The following is a 15706-nucleotide window of genomic DNA, read 5'->3' on the forward strand; positions in this document are numbered from 1 at the left end:
AGTTTTGTTATTGTAGGCATTGGCAAAAGTTGTATTTGTGTCCGCGTGTTGAAGATTTGATACTTGTCGAACCAGAGTGAGGAATCTGCAGAGTGTGATTGCAGAAGAGAGGAACTGAAAAGGATCTACCTTAGCAAGAAGTGTTGTTATTAGATCAGTGTTTTACCTGTTGTCTTCTAACCATTTCAACAGAAGGTAAATCCCTTGACCAGGTAGCTTTAATAGGCTTTGTTGTAAATCCTCTAACCGGGTGGCTCAAGGTTATTGAGTTATTTAAATCCTCTAGTGAGGTAACTCCTAATAGGGTTTCAACCTTTAACAGGGTATATAGAAATCCCTTAACCAGGTGATCCCTAACAGGATCGGTTCCTAACAGGACCTTTATTGTAAAGTCTTTAACCAGACTAGGCTCCTAATAGAGCGGACTTCAAAAGAGTTCACAAACAGCTTGTGGGTATTCATTCCCACTGTGGTTTTTCTCATTTGGGTTTCCACGTGAAAAATTTGTGTGTTATGGGTTGTGAGATTTTCATGTGATGATTGTGTGGTTATCGTTAAGTTAGATATGCATGAATTGTTAAATGGTTGTGGTATGATTAGCACAACTCGTGCATGATTATATCAGTGAAGTAGTTATCAAGGTTTGAGATCTATTGAATGTTGTTTGAAGTATTTTTGTTTAACCAGTATAGCTATGGTTAAGTTTAGTGGTGAAGACAACCGATCAGCTATGTTTTGATATGACAAAGTGTTGAAGCAGTTTTTTTTGTGTGTATTGATTCACCCCCCCCCCCCCCCCCCCCCTTCTTAGTACCGGTTAGGACCTTAGTAGTTCATCATTATTCATTTGATTGGGAAGCAAGAGATTTTTCATCTAAGGCCTCATCTTAACTTAATGTTATATGTGGAGAGAGATCATGAATGAAATGCATGACATCATTTTCTCTACAAATGTTTTGATGTTTAAGATAGGCTCTAGGAGAATAAGGAGGATCTAGAGAGATGGAAACACCAATATTTTAATTTTTTCCCCCTTGCACAAGGGTATGTGTATAAGAAGAAGATGGAGCCATGTTTCTCTTGAATGCTTTCTCTCCATTAGAGAGATCATTAATAGGAGAATTGACTCTTTCTTCCTCCGCATTAGATACCCTAGGAGAGGTACAAGTATTGGGTTGTCCATTAACATCTCTAGGATCAAGGGATCTACAAAAGCTTTGAGGTGATCTAAATATGAAATGTATTTTCCTAAAAACATCACCATAAAACAACATGCACTATATATGAGAGCTTTGAGACCAAATTGATTGACAGGAATGGATTTTGAAAGTCTAAAAACATAATATGTCAAAGTGGTATGAATGAAAAGAAGCATTGTGAAATTAAAGAAACCATTATCCAACACATGTTTTTTTTAAATATAAGTGAAAAGCAAGATAATCGTATGTGAAATAGAAAATAAATCAGATTTATTTAATGTCATAATTGATGTTGAAAATTGAAGCAATTCACAGATCAATTTAACCAAAATAAATTAGGGTTTTTATAATTTAAACCTCTAAATTTATATAATTTGATTAAAATTAGATCTATGAATTGGAATTTGAATTTTGAATTTGCATATTTGAATTTTGAAATTAAACAATTCATTTTTTTTGTCAAAAAAGTGTTTAATTAGTTAAGCAAATAGAAACAAATGCAATCCACCAATGAAATTAAATTTAAAAATTAGGGTTTTGTGAAAATAACCTCTTAATTTTTAAAATTTAATTTAAAATTGGATCTAAGATTGCAATTTTGAATTTGAGGCAGCCTTAAAATGATCAATTCAAAATTTAAACAACCCACAAGCTCATTTTTTTTAATTAAAAAATAAGGGTTTTTGAAATTAACCTCTTAATTTTAAAATTTAAATTTTGACTTATAGGTGGAAATTTGAATTTTGAAATTGAAAAGCACTTAGATTTGAAATAATTAATCCAAATTAATAAATTCACAAGCTCAATTTTAAATTTTAAAATTAGGGTTTTTGAAATTAACCACTTAATTTTTGAAATTTGATTGGAAATTAAACATGCAAATGAAAATTTGAATTTTAAATTGCATAAGCATTCACATCAAGAACATAAATCGGGAATAGGGTGTAATAAGTCAGGTTCACCAAAATGTGAAGTGTAAAAATTAATGTTTCCACCATGAGAGGAATGAAAACCACTAATTTACCTATACATTCAAAAGAGGGATGAATCCAATAGATCGAATCCCAAATCAAGAATGTTAAGGACTAAATATTGATTGGATTTAAGGATGGTGTGAGTTAATTGACCCTCTTTTGTGAGTTGAAATGTTGAAATTAGGGAAAAGTGCTAGAAATGAAGGTAAAAATGCAGAAACAGTGAGCTATATAGTCGTCAAATTTTCTCACACACTTGGATCTTAGCAGCATATGTAGATTCAGATCTGATCCCTAAAAAATCTCCAAAAATATCAGGACTGGTGTGCTTGTTTCCCTGGTCCTCCTACATTTTCACTTGCAAAAGAGGGTTGATTCATCCCTGCAAATAATACCTATTCTGAAGAGTACAACTTTGTACCTATTTCATGCACATAGAAAGAGGGGGAAATAGGTTATGAATAGGGGTTTGATCCCTAAGAAATCTCCAAAAATGTCAGGAGTGTTGTGCTTGTTGCCCTGGTCCTCCTACATTTTCGCTTGCAAAATAGGGTTGATTCATCCCTGCAAATAATACCTATTCTGAAGAGTAAAACTCTGTACTTATTTCATGCACATAGAAATAAGGGGAAATAGGTTGTGAATAGGGTTTTGCCTAAGTCAAACCCCAGTTTAGGAATTAACCTTGATTGAAATATTGCAAATACTTAAATAAATGATGGAAGGATATGTTGGCAATTGACACTCATCCAATGATTTCAGGAGACTTATGGTGGTTGATAGGTTGTTTAGGGTTGTCATTGATGTTAACTCTTCACGGTAATTTGATCCGATAGTCGTGACTCAGCTTATTCGGAAGTTGGAGTTAACCGGTAGATGGTTAACTGACAAAATAGGGCAAAATAGGGTATTTTGGTAATGTGTTGATCCAGAATCATATCCGATGATTGTGGTGTTTGTGGTGATTATTTTTGTGATCTCAATGTTTGGTAGGAACTTTAGGAAGCATGTGGTTGCAATATTTTAGTTCTTTTCTATGGTGTCTTCAAGATTGGAGTTGACTTCATCTACACATTACATTTATTAAGGTCGACTTGAAGGAGATTATTTTTATAATGAGACCAGATATATAAGATCATTGTAACAGTTGATTTGCAGTATGTTATGATGTGTTAAGTTTTTTGTGATCAGTTTTGGTGTGATTGAGTGCAATTTCATGTGCACATTTTGATTTCATATTAATCGGTAACTAACTGAGACCAAAATAGGGTAATTAGCATAGCAGAGACAATTAGTGATACAGAGCCTAACTAGAACTCAATTTTGCATAGTCAGATGCTATTTATGAGTTCATTCCATTGTAAATTTTCATTGTAGTCAAATTATAAGTCAGTGAGCCTTCCCTGAAGGTTGTAGCCTTCCGTGCAATTATATTTGAGTAGTGATCTCTAGGCATTGAGCCTGAATGCAAGTGCATTCCCTATCTATGTAATATTTATGTTCTCTTGGCCATAGTATATGAATATTGTGGGTTCTAGCCACACTGTGGTTTTTCCCTTTCCCAGTTTCCATGTAAAAATTCTAGTGTTGTGGATTTGTGCTTTTATTGTTGCATACTTATGTTCATATTTGTTATGGATTGTTAACCAGTGGATAAAGAATAAGTTTGCACTTTTAATTTTTGGTAGATCACTAATTCACCCCCCCTCTCAGTGATCCCTGACTCCAACAATTGGTATCTTTGAGGAAGCTTAACCACTTGCAGAAGATCTAGGAGATTGATTCAATGGATACCGGTTTTCAAAGACAACTCAATGTGGCACTTGAGGATCTTGATGCTGCTAGAAGTGAGGTATGTACCTTGAAGAAGAATCTAAATGTAGCTAATGAATTCATTAGTGAGATGAAGGATCAAGCAAGTATCTATAGAGAAAAGAGAAAGGAATTAATGGACAAGTTGAAGGAGAAATAAGATCAAATCATGGAATACCAGGGCAAAGTTGATGAAGTTGACAAACTTGAGAGAGAAAATGTTGCTTTGAAGAAAGAGATGCAATACATTGTGATGAGACTGACCAAGGATGTTGAGGACCGAAATAAGAATGAGGATAATCTGACACAATTATTGAAGAAAAAAGTTGATGAATGCTTCAGACTTACCTATGAGAATGATCAGTTGAAGCTTGAGTTGACACAATCAAAGAATAATAGTCAAGAAATTGAAAGACATGTTGCTACCTTGAGGGATGAACTTGCTATTGCTAATGAATACAAAGACAAATTCAAAGTTGGTTCATCAAGACTTCATGAGATGATGGAAAGTCAAATACATGGAGAGGATATGCGAGGTCTTGGATATGAGAAAGGTGAATCCTCCAAATCTAAACAAGTCAATGCTAAACTTGATCAGAAGAAGAGCAAGAATCCTCTGATAAGACAACCTAATGCTATGGTAGATGTTTTACTTGCAATTAAATTGGTCATATGGCAAGTCAGTGTAGAAGTAGGATGAATAATGGAATGATGAACACTAACAATGTGATGAATAATAATATTTCTACCTTTATCGGTCAGTATTTCATATGCAATAATTTTGGACACAAGTCAAATGTATGTAGAGTTGTAATGAATAAATTTTTAGATCAAAAGATGTTATGCCCGTGGAATGTTTGGACATATCTCTAATCATTGCAAGATGAGACAAAATCAAATGAACTTTAGATCTGTGAAGAATAATGTTGTTTGTAGGGCATGCAACAAAACCGGTCACATTGCAAAGTATTGCAGAAGCAAGAATAATACACTGATAGACAAAAATAAATCAGATGAGAAGGGTAAAGTGAAAGTGGAAAAGATCAGAGAGAAGAATGAGAAGATGTGGGTCAGAGAGGATGAATCTAATGCAGATAATTGATTTGTACATGTATCTGGTGCAGGATCTTCATCCGGTAACTAGGGATTTTGGCCTTAGGGGGAGGCAAATCAATGAAAATATTGCAAGTACCCCTTGATGAGATATGTGGTCTATGGATTAAAGATGGAAATTGATATCCAGAACTTAGATGGTTGATTGTGGCATTTGATAGTTGAACAAGGCATCTGATTGAGTATTTGAGGTGCATTTAATTCAAAGGGAAATTGGAGTTTGCAAAGTTAAAAGGGAGAATACGAGAATCATTCTTCACCTTGTGAATAGTGTTTTTGAGCTATCAAAGCTTCCAAGCAATCAAAGTTTCTAGGAGATCTAAGAGAAAACAACAATTCGACAAAGCGATCTAGGGCATTCAATAGTTGTTCAATGTATTTATCAAAGCGAATTAATCTGAGTCTTATTTTTTGAGATTTTACAATGGCATCTGCATCCTCTATCTCTACTCCATTGGTGGTCAAAGTGAAGGATAGGACTCATCCTGTATTTAAGAAACACCCCTACAAGTCCATGGAGGACGACCCGATTGGTGCATTTTCCTTTGTTCCGCATGGTGTTCTGCATGTTGATGATGTTCAAGCATATATTCATTGTGAAATTGAAGAGATCGGTTTAGAAGACATTTTTGGCCTATACATAGACAAAATCATGGATGATATTGGAAAGATAGAATTTGCATAGTTGAAGAGAAAGGGTTTCACCCAATTTGTGAACTTTCTGACTTTCGATGAGAAAGAGTGGGTTCAGTATGTGCTGAGCAGGGTTCATGCTGAATTCATATGGCTGGACAAACCATATAAGATTATTGCAGAGGCAATCAAATTTGTTACCCGCCTACATCAAACCGGTGTGAAGCCAGGGTTACAAAAGGTTACAAACCCTACCGTAAATAAGTTAACTGATGCAGAATTTGACGGACAATCAATGAAGATTAGCACCATAAGGGATGATGATGTTAGATTTGTTGCTATGGTGATTGGGTACAAGGTGTATCAATCCAACAGATTGAATTTCATCTCTAACACAACAATTCACACAACTTATAAGATGGTCAAGGAAGACGGTCACTATGACCTATGCAGTGTGTTGCTGGAAGAATTGTTGATCAATTTGAAGAAAATTAAACAAGACAAAAAGCATGTATTCAAATTTGGATCATTGATTATTTGTTTAGCCCTATACTTTATGAATCAAATCCTTGAAACTGATAGAGTCCATTGGGCTTATTACAGACTGGTGGTGCAACAGATTAAGAAAGGATTGGACAATCTTGGCAATTGAGATAATCATAATGCTGCTTTGTGGGCTTTCTTTAAAATATTTTAGGAGAAGATGAAGTAGAGAGTTAGAATCTCAAGGGAAATTGTTAAGAAGTATGAGGGGACAATATGTTTTATGCTAAATAAAGATGAATGTTTGATGGAAGCGGTCCAACCCCGCATCATTTGGATTATGCCTATGGGCTATGAGGTAGATGAGGCTACCTTGGAGGCTTATGCTCAAAACTTGCTCAACTCTCCGAAAGACTCTAAGGAGGAGAGGTTCGATACCTGCAAATAAAAGTCAATGGAGTTACACTCCAAATTTATAGAACAGGCAAGGAAGAGGAAGGTGGCCAAGATAGTAGAGGATATTCTTGTTGAGGAGGGCCATCCCTGGGTGAAGGTGAGGATTGCTAGGAGTGCAAGGGATGTAGCAGAGAAAGAAGAAAAATAGAAATCCGCATCTGCTCCTGTCAAGATAAAGGTAATAGGGCCCTCTGCTGCTCTGATGAAGACACCTCCTGCTCAAGCTGAAACCTCTGGTAGATTTGCAAAGGGAAAAGATATTATGAGGAAGAAGCAGAAAACACAAAGGCAATATGTAGCAGTTACGATAGTGCAATCAGAAACTAAATCTAATCCTGATTTTCACGAGGCACCTAAGGAGGGTAAATATGCTAGGGTAAACCGGAAGTCCCAATCTGGTGATGTGAAGGGTTAGAAGCAGAAGAAGAATGTAAGATTTGAACCTGAACCGATAGGACAAGCCAAGAAAGGAAAAAAGACAAAGTTTGATCTTGATGAAGCCATTGAATCTGGTAAGATAAAATCCTCAAAAATAGAGTATCACATTATTCCTCCATTATCTACTCAAGAATTAATTGATGAGATTATAAAAGATGGTAATTTAAAGAATATATCTGTATTTAATGTAAATATGGATGATAAAGATCAAAGACAAATAGAAGAAGTAGTAATTTTGTATATGGATGTATTTAGTAAGGCATTAATTGAGTTAGAGAAATATCTACCCAAAGATTTGTATAGTCTTATTGATGCTATAAGAAAATCAAAAGTCAGATGGACAGAGAAATAAAGGAGAGTTAGTTGGTTAATCATTGCACCAATATCACCATAGAAGAAATTGATAGATTTATTTTTTTGGCTAATAAAAAGGAATTTTGGAGTAAGCACAAGGTTAATAATCTAATGGCTGAAAGAGTTGAAGAAATAAGGAGAGAGACTAGCGAGATTTGGCAAAAGTTTCTAACTGAGAACCGACTTGTAGATAACGATTCTCAAAATAATGCCACTCGGTCAGATAACCCTCCGACAAAAACTATAAATAAAGATGAGGATACGCAGGATGGTGATGATTAGCAAGTTTTGGATTTTGTTGTTGATGAGGCTACAAATAATAATGACAATGTTAGGATTCCCAAAGATACTGAGAGGGGGGGATGAATCAATATCTAACCGGTATATCAAATTACTTGATTTAAAACATGAAAAGCATATTAAAACTGAGTACTAGTAAACCAGAAATAATGCAGTAAATAAGAACAATAACAACAACATGAGAAGCACACCATAATACAGTATTTTAACGAGGAAACCCGGTGTGGGAAAAACCTCAGTGGGATTTGTGACCCACAATATTCGCTTACTGGCCAATAAGGGAATATTACTCTTACAATAGGGGCCTGCACATGCAGGAAGGCCAAGTGCCTAGAGCTCACTACTCAATTACAAAAGAAGTCACACTGACTTACAAAAATGGATTATACTAATCCAGTGTCTTGTACTGCTTCAAATTAGCATCTGCTATGCCAAATTCAGTACTGGTTTAAGCTCTACTACAACATAAACCCTTAACCAATAATTTGCATATTAGGTCTGCTATTACTTTTCCATACTTCGCATCCTATCTCTTGTTTGAAAAATGATCTAAAATGATCTTATACATATATGATTCATATTACAATTCACCTTGTCGACTTACAAAAGATTTTATAATTAATCACAAAATACATTAATACAAAATTGTTGTCGGCCAGGATGTCGGTATTCTTCCTTTTTATGCCAGTGTTTTGTGTCTACCTACTGGTATCACATGATTGCAAGGTTTCCATCAATGACAATACCTTCAATCACCTACAATTTCTCATTGGAGTGTGCATTTGCCAACAATCTCCCCCTTTGGCATTGATGGCAACACTCATGAGAAAAATTCAAGAATGCATCCGAAAACTGAAGTCCAAAAAAAATCTTTGCCAAAAAAACTGTATCTCCAAAAATGTGTGCTCTCCCTGAGCAGATAATCTCTACTTCCTTCTGACCATTTTTCTCATCACACTACTCCCCCTTTGACATCAATGACAAAGGTTGTCATTCACTGTCAGTGGAGTCCTGCCTGGATTCTTGTAACTGGTGGGTTACAATCTGAAAGATATCTGTCAAAATCAAATTTATACCATTACTAAATATTTTGCTGTCTTTTATTGCCTCTTATGTTCTCTGCACTGTACCGGTGAGTATGTGCATTTTCTCTTCTGGTGTCTTCAGTCCTAGAACCAGAGCCTCAGATATTTCTTTTCTCAAAGAAATGAGGTATTCTAGTCTTGGACCAAGTCTGCATTTCAAGTCCTTTGCTTTATCCTTTATTCTCTGTTTGTCATACTCCAACTTCTTGATTTTCTCTTCTAGCTCTGCAATCTTCTTTTCTATCTCCAAAAATGAATCTGATGATCCTATCAGATTTTCAGCAATATTGTTAATCTTGTCTTGTGCTTTGCTGATTTCTTTGTCAAGGTCTTTTGTTAAGATATTTGTCTTACATGTGTCCCTATACAGTTTCTTGAAGTCAAAAATTATTTCTCCAAGTTCTGGTAATAGGGTATCCATTTACTCCTTGTTCTTCTTCACAATTTCCTCAAAGAATTTCTCTTTTCTTTAATCATTCTTTCCTTAAATGTATCCTCAGTTATTTGATCAACAGTCAATATGTTGTCGGTGATGAACTTAGACAATGTGTCTAGTTGACCTAGAGAATCTTATTATCAACAATGCACTTTGGTGCTATCAATTTAAGAATTGGGATTGTATCATCAATATCCTTATAGGCTTGTGCATTACATTTTGTGATCTTCTTTATTGAATCCAACAAGACCTCTCTTATATTTGTAGGTTTGAATTCTGCCATAGATGTACCAGATGTTTGTCCAATAGTCTTTATAATAGCCATGCTACTGGTTGTGGTAATCACCTTACTTGATTCGACCTCTGGTAGGTCAGTCTATGTTTGCATTTCTACAAACAAAGGTTTATGCTTTTTAGTTTGGGCCGGTGGCACTATCTCTATCTGAACCTGTGCTTCAACCTATACCTATTTCGGTTTCTCTATCTATGTCTCAGAAGGTTTTTCTAAGATTTCAACTGCCAATTTCTTAGATGTAGTCTTAGTTTGTACCTCTGAACTCTCTTTTGCCAATTCTTCAGATGTTTTTTTAGTTGTTTCTATCGGTTTCTCAGTGGTATCCTCAGCCGGTTGTTCTTCCTGTGTAGGTTTTTTTATGCTTATCTTAACCTCTGCAGCCGGTGACTCGGTAGTCACATCTTCCTCCTTATCTTCAGTGGTTTCTCTGTCAACCACAACATTTACTTCCTGGGTGTCTACATTCACAGTATACAAAATTTCAGACTCAGGATTTGTATCCTCTGGTGGAGTCTTCATACTCTCTGTGGCCGGTTGACTGTCAGTAGTATCTACGAATGGAGTATCTAAAAGAGGTGGGGGCATATTGTCAATTATTTTAGGGCTTGGAGGTCCACCTACCTTACCTTTCCTCTTATCTTTGTCCTTTTGATATACTTTGATAGTATTTGGTCTAAGTAATTCTTCATGTTTTTCTTTTTCCACAAAGAATATATCCCATGCATCTGTTGTTTCCTCAGAGACTTCCTTTAATCTACCTGCCATTAGTGCTACATGTCGGTGAATAGTAGAGAATACTATCTAGTTTGCTTTGCTAATTAGTTTATCAATTTCATCAGTTGAGTTGACTGGATGTACTGCAAGTAGTTTTTTAATCTTAATTTTCTTGTCCAGCTCAACGATGGCTAACCTTCTATCATCAAGTCTTCTATATAGATCATTTGGAATTTCATCAACAACTTCCATAAAAAATTTCTTGTATATATCTAAGTGTAAAATTACACTGTTCTCTATGCTTTCCTTATCATCAGCTGATAGTGTATCATGTATTTTGTTAATGTTCTTTAGCTTACCATCCTCTATAATTTCACTAAGAAGTTTGTCTATTGGAGCGATATCTTGTTTTACCTTCTTCTTCTTAGGAGTCATTTTCTTTGTTGGAGGCCTTACTGCCTGTTGTTTTTGTCTAGTTCTTTTTGGTGTAGGAGAGGGTACCGGTGTGGGTTTTCTTTTCCTTTCTACCCTTTTAAATACTACCGGTATATCACTCTCAGAAGAAGTTCCAACCGGTGAAAGATGAGTTTCCGATTGAGGTGCTTCCAACTCACTTTCACTTATACCAGTTTGTCTCAAAACATCTTCCTTGATTACTTTAGCCTGTCAGGTTCCTTTCCTTATGGTTGCTTCAACTTTCTTAACCCTTTTCCTTGATTGAATTCCACTTTCTATTGTTTCAGCATTTCCAAAAACTTCCTCAGTAGGTTCATTGGGTGCTTCAAGGAGGGCTTTTGCATAAGTTTCAATGATATTGTCATCTGTTTCATATCCCATTTCAGTTACCCAGATAGTTCTACGGACAACTACCTCCATCCAGATTTCATCTTTCTTGATCACAAAACAAATTTCCTTATGATATTTATCCACAATAGCTTGTGACAGTCTTACTCTAGTTTTCATTTGAGTCTTCAATGCTTGAAAATGTTCATTTAGGTTTTTCTCTCGGTTTTCTCCCATATTGTTCAATAGATCCAACAATTGTTTTCCTACCGGAATGTCGAAACCAAAATCTCTTGCACCAATACCGGGTACTTGTTTTGTTATGTACAGCATCAGACAAACAAGCAAATTTCCAAATCTGAATGTTCCTTTCTTATCTCTTTTAATCTTTCCTAGATTGTCTATCAACTCATCTTTAAGCCATTTTCATACATCTATCCTTGCATTATCATTAACCATATCATAGGCACTTTTGATACATAGGCTAGAAACTGAGTTCAACCTATTTGCATGTGTAGCCTTATAACCTAAGATCATACTGATAAATCTGACATTTATGTCTTTTACATCATTCACCCTTAGAGACCTTTTATCAAATGTTGCACCGTTTAGGTTTATCACTGTGTCATTTGAGACCTTCTTTGTTTTGTCAGGTCTGTTACCGGTGGAAGGTAACCCTCTTACAACTTTCGCCGCTTCTTTTGTGATTTTGTGAATTGAATCTAACTAGAAAAATTCACCATTTACTCTGCTAAACACAATCCTTATGATATCCTTGGGAAAATCCGGGATACTAAGGATTTCAAGAAAACCTAGGGTTTCCACTATTTTATGTTCCAGCTTGACATTTCCAGACTCATCACAAATCACAGTCTTATACATATTCTTGATCTCATCATCACCTAATTCCTCAATATGACAATGTATATACATCCTAGGGTCTTCAGCATATACTACTCCCTTAGGAATTTGAGAAAATGCACCTATGCTATCATCTTTCTTTGCAATTTCGGGAACTAGTTGGAATACGGGTCTAGGGCGCTTAACAACCTCAACAACAGTAGGATTTGCAATAAATTCAGGAGTGGATGAAGATGCCATAGCTATAAATACCTCAATCTACCTTAAGGATGAATGCTTTGATGGATTGCTTCACTTTTTCGCTTGTTTTGCCTTTCCTCAGGAATTTTCACGCTCTCGAAGATTTGAATGCTCGATGAATGAAAAAGGAGCCAAAGCATTTGCTTTATAATGTTATTTTCTCCAACTACCACATTTAATGCTTGTCGGTTAAGTCACAACTTAACTCATCTGCCGGTATAGAAGTAATTTCAACTTCTCACTATCAACCGAGGGAATAATAGCATGTTTTTCATTTTGTTGCTAAACCCCTAAAGGATTTTCCTTCAGTTGGATGAAGAGTCTCCTGTTGGTGGAGTGTTACTCTGTTCTGTCGGTGAAGGGGTATTCCCTTCAACATTTTGATTTGACTTTCTGATCCATTGTTTTGAGAATTCTTGCTTTACCTCTTCAATTTTTTCTTTACCTTTCAAACTAGGACCTTTGGTATTTGTCGGTGATGCCTTATTTCTACAAAATTTTGCAATATGTCCAATTTTGTTATAGGCATAACAAGTCACGTTGTTCTTCTGAATAGCTTTCCCATATCCTATGTCAGTATGTGTTCTGCATTGATTAGATAAGTATCCAAATCATCCACAAATATAACATCTTACATTCATTCTAAAATTTTCTAAATTATGACCAACTTTGTTGCATTTAGAATATTGACCAGTGGGTGTATTAGTATTCCGATGATTTCTAGATCTACACTGATTTGCTCTATGACCATACTTGTTACAGTTAAAACATTTGCCATTAAATTTGTAAGCAGTAGGTTATCTTACCGGTTTGCTATGATCATGATTGTTTGATATGACAATGTATGTATATCCTAGGGTCTTCAACATATACTACTCCCTTAGGAATTTGAGAAAATGCACCTATGCTATCATCTTTCTTCGCAATTTCAGGAACCAGTTTGAAGGCGGGTCTAGGGCGTTTAATAACCTCAATCACAGTAGGGTTTGCAATAAATTCAAGAGTGGAGGAGGATGCCATAGTTATAAATACCTTAATCTACCTTAGGGATGAGTGCTTTGATGAAATGCTTCACTTCTTCGCTAAGAATGCCTTCGCTAGGGAATTTTCGCGCTCTTGAAGATTTGAATGCTCGATGAATGAAAAAGGAGCCAAAACACTTGCTTTATAATGTTATTTTCTCCAACTACCATATTTAATGCTCTGTCGATTAAGTCACAACTTAACTCATCTGCCAGTATAGAAGTAATTTCAACTTCTCACCATCAACCGAGGGAATAATAACATATTTTTCATTTTGTTGCTAAACCCTCAAGGATTTTCCTTCAGTTAGATGAAGAGTCTCCTGTCGGTAGAGTGTTACTCTATTCTGCTGGTGGAGGATTATTCCCATCAACATTCTGTTCTGACTTTCTGATCCATTGCTTTGAGAATTCTTGCTTTACTTCTTCAACCTTTTCTTTACCTTTCAAACTAGGACCTTTGTTATTTGTCGATGGGGACTTGCTTCTACAAAATTTTGCAATATGTCCAATTTTGTTACAGGCATAACAAGTCACATTGTTTTTCTGAATAGCTTTCCCATATCCTATGCTGGTATGTATTCTGCATTGATTAGATAAGTGTCCAAATCTTCCACAAACATAGCATCTTACATTCATTCTACAATTTTCTGAGTTATGACCAACTTTGTTGCATTTAGAACATTGATCGATGGGTGTATTAGTGTTTTGATCATTTCTAGATCTACATTGATTTTCTCTATGACCATACTTGTTATAGTTAAAGCATTTCCCATTAAATTTGTAAGTATTAGGTTGTCTTACTAGTTTACTATGATCATGATTGTTTGCAGTACCGGAGCTTTCACCAACTTCAAAGCCAAGGCCATTTGTATCACATTAGGTTTCTGATTCTTTGGCATGTCATCAAGTTCCTCTGAACTTTTCTTGAATTTCTCCTTGTGTTGATTTGCAGTAGCCAACTCATTTTCCAAGAAGTCCTTTTGTCTCATGAGTTCACTTTTATCATGTTCTAAGTGAATTAGATCTGTCTTTAGCATATCATTCTCATGACTGAGTCTTGTGTTTTCATTTCCAACATCATTTAATCTTCTAACCAAGTCTTCTTCATTCTTCTTTCTATCTTCAATCTCTTTACAAAATCTCATAGTCATATCTTGCATCTCATTCTTTGTTGTACTGATTTCTTGTCTTAGCTTGTTTACCAAATCATTAAGAGTTTCCTTTTCATCTTCATCATTCTGCATCTTTTCACAAAGTTCTCTCCTCTTGTTCCTTGCAATAGTAAAATTCTCTTGAAGTGCTTGAATAATATCCTGAGCAGCCTTCAGATCATCCTCAAGTTTGATATTCTTCACCTTTTCTGCATCATAGTTTGTAAGAGTTGTTTCCAATTGCTTTCTCAAGTTTTTCATCTCTATCGATGATAGGATCTTCCTCAAGCTGTTAGGCTTTTGAAAATAGAGGACCAAGCTCTGATACCAATTGTTAGGATTCCCAAAGATACTAAGAAAGGGGGGGTGAATCAGTATCTAACCAGTATATCAAATTACTTGATTTAAAACATGAAAATCATATTAAAACTGAGTACCGATAAACCAGAAATAATGCAATAAATAAGAACAATAACAACAACATGAGAAGCACACCATAACATAGTATTTTAACGAGGAAACCCGATGTGGGAAAAACCTCGGTGGGATTTGTGACCCACAATATGCACTTACTAGCCAATAAGGGAATACTACTCTTACAATAGGGGCCTACACATGCAAGAAGGCCAAGTGCCTAGAGCTCACTGCTCAATTACAAAAGAAGTCACACTAACTTACAAAAATGGATTATACTAATCCAGTGTCTTGTACTGCTTCAAATTAGCATCTGCTATGCCAGATTCAGTACCGGTTTAAGCTCTGTTACAACATAAACCCTTAACCAATAATTCACATATTAGGTCTGCTATTACTTTTCCATACTTCGCATCCTATCTCTTGTCTGCAAAATGATCTACAATGATCTCATACATATATGAGTCATATTACAATCCGCCATGTCGGCTTACAAAAGATTTTACAATTAATTACAAAATACATTAACACAAAATTGTTGTCGGCTAGGATGCCGATATTCTTCCTTTTTGTTGTCGGTGTTCTGTGTCTGCTTGCTGGTATCACATGATTGCAAGGTTGCCATCAATGACAATACCTTCAACCACCTACAATTTCTCATCGGAGTGTGTATTTGTCAACAGACAAACAAGTAGAGGTCATTGATGGTGCACCAAGTGGTGACACCAGTGCACAAGAGGCACCTATAGAGGATGAATTTGGACCTGTTGAAGCTAAAAAGAAAGATGAGGAGAAACAAGTTGAACTAGATAAGGATAAATACAAGAACAAGGGTAAGAGTTTGGAAAGTCCGGTATTGGTGGCAATTGACACTGCTAAAACTCAGAGCCTAGGGATTTTTCCTCAATTCAACATTAATTTTGATAAACCATTCACCCAA

Source organism: Cryptomeria japonica, chromosome 2, assembly GCF_030272615.1.
Source record: "Cryptomeria japonica chromosome 2, Sugi_1.0, whole genome shotgun sequence".
NCBI classification, from domain to species: Eukaryota; Viridiplantae; Streptophyta; class Pinopsida; order Cupressales; family Cupressaceae; genus Cryptomeria; species Cryptomeria japonica.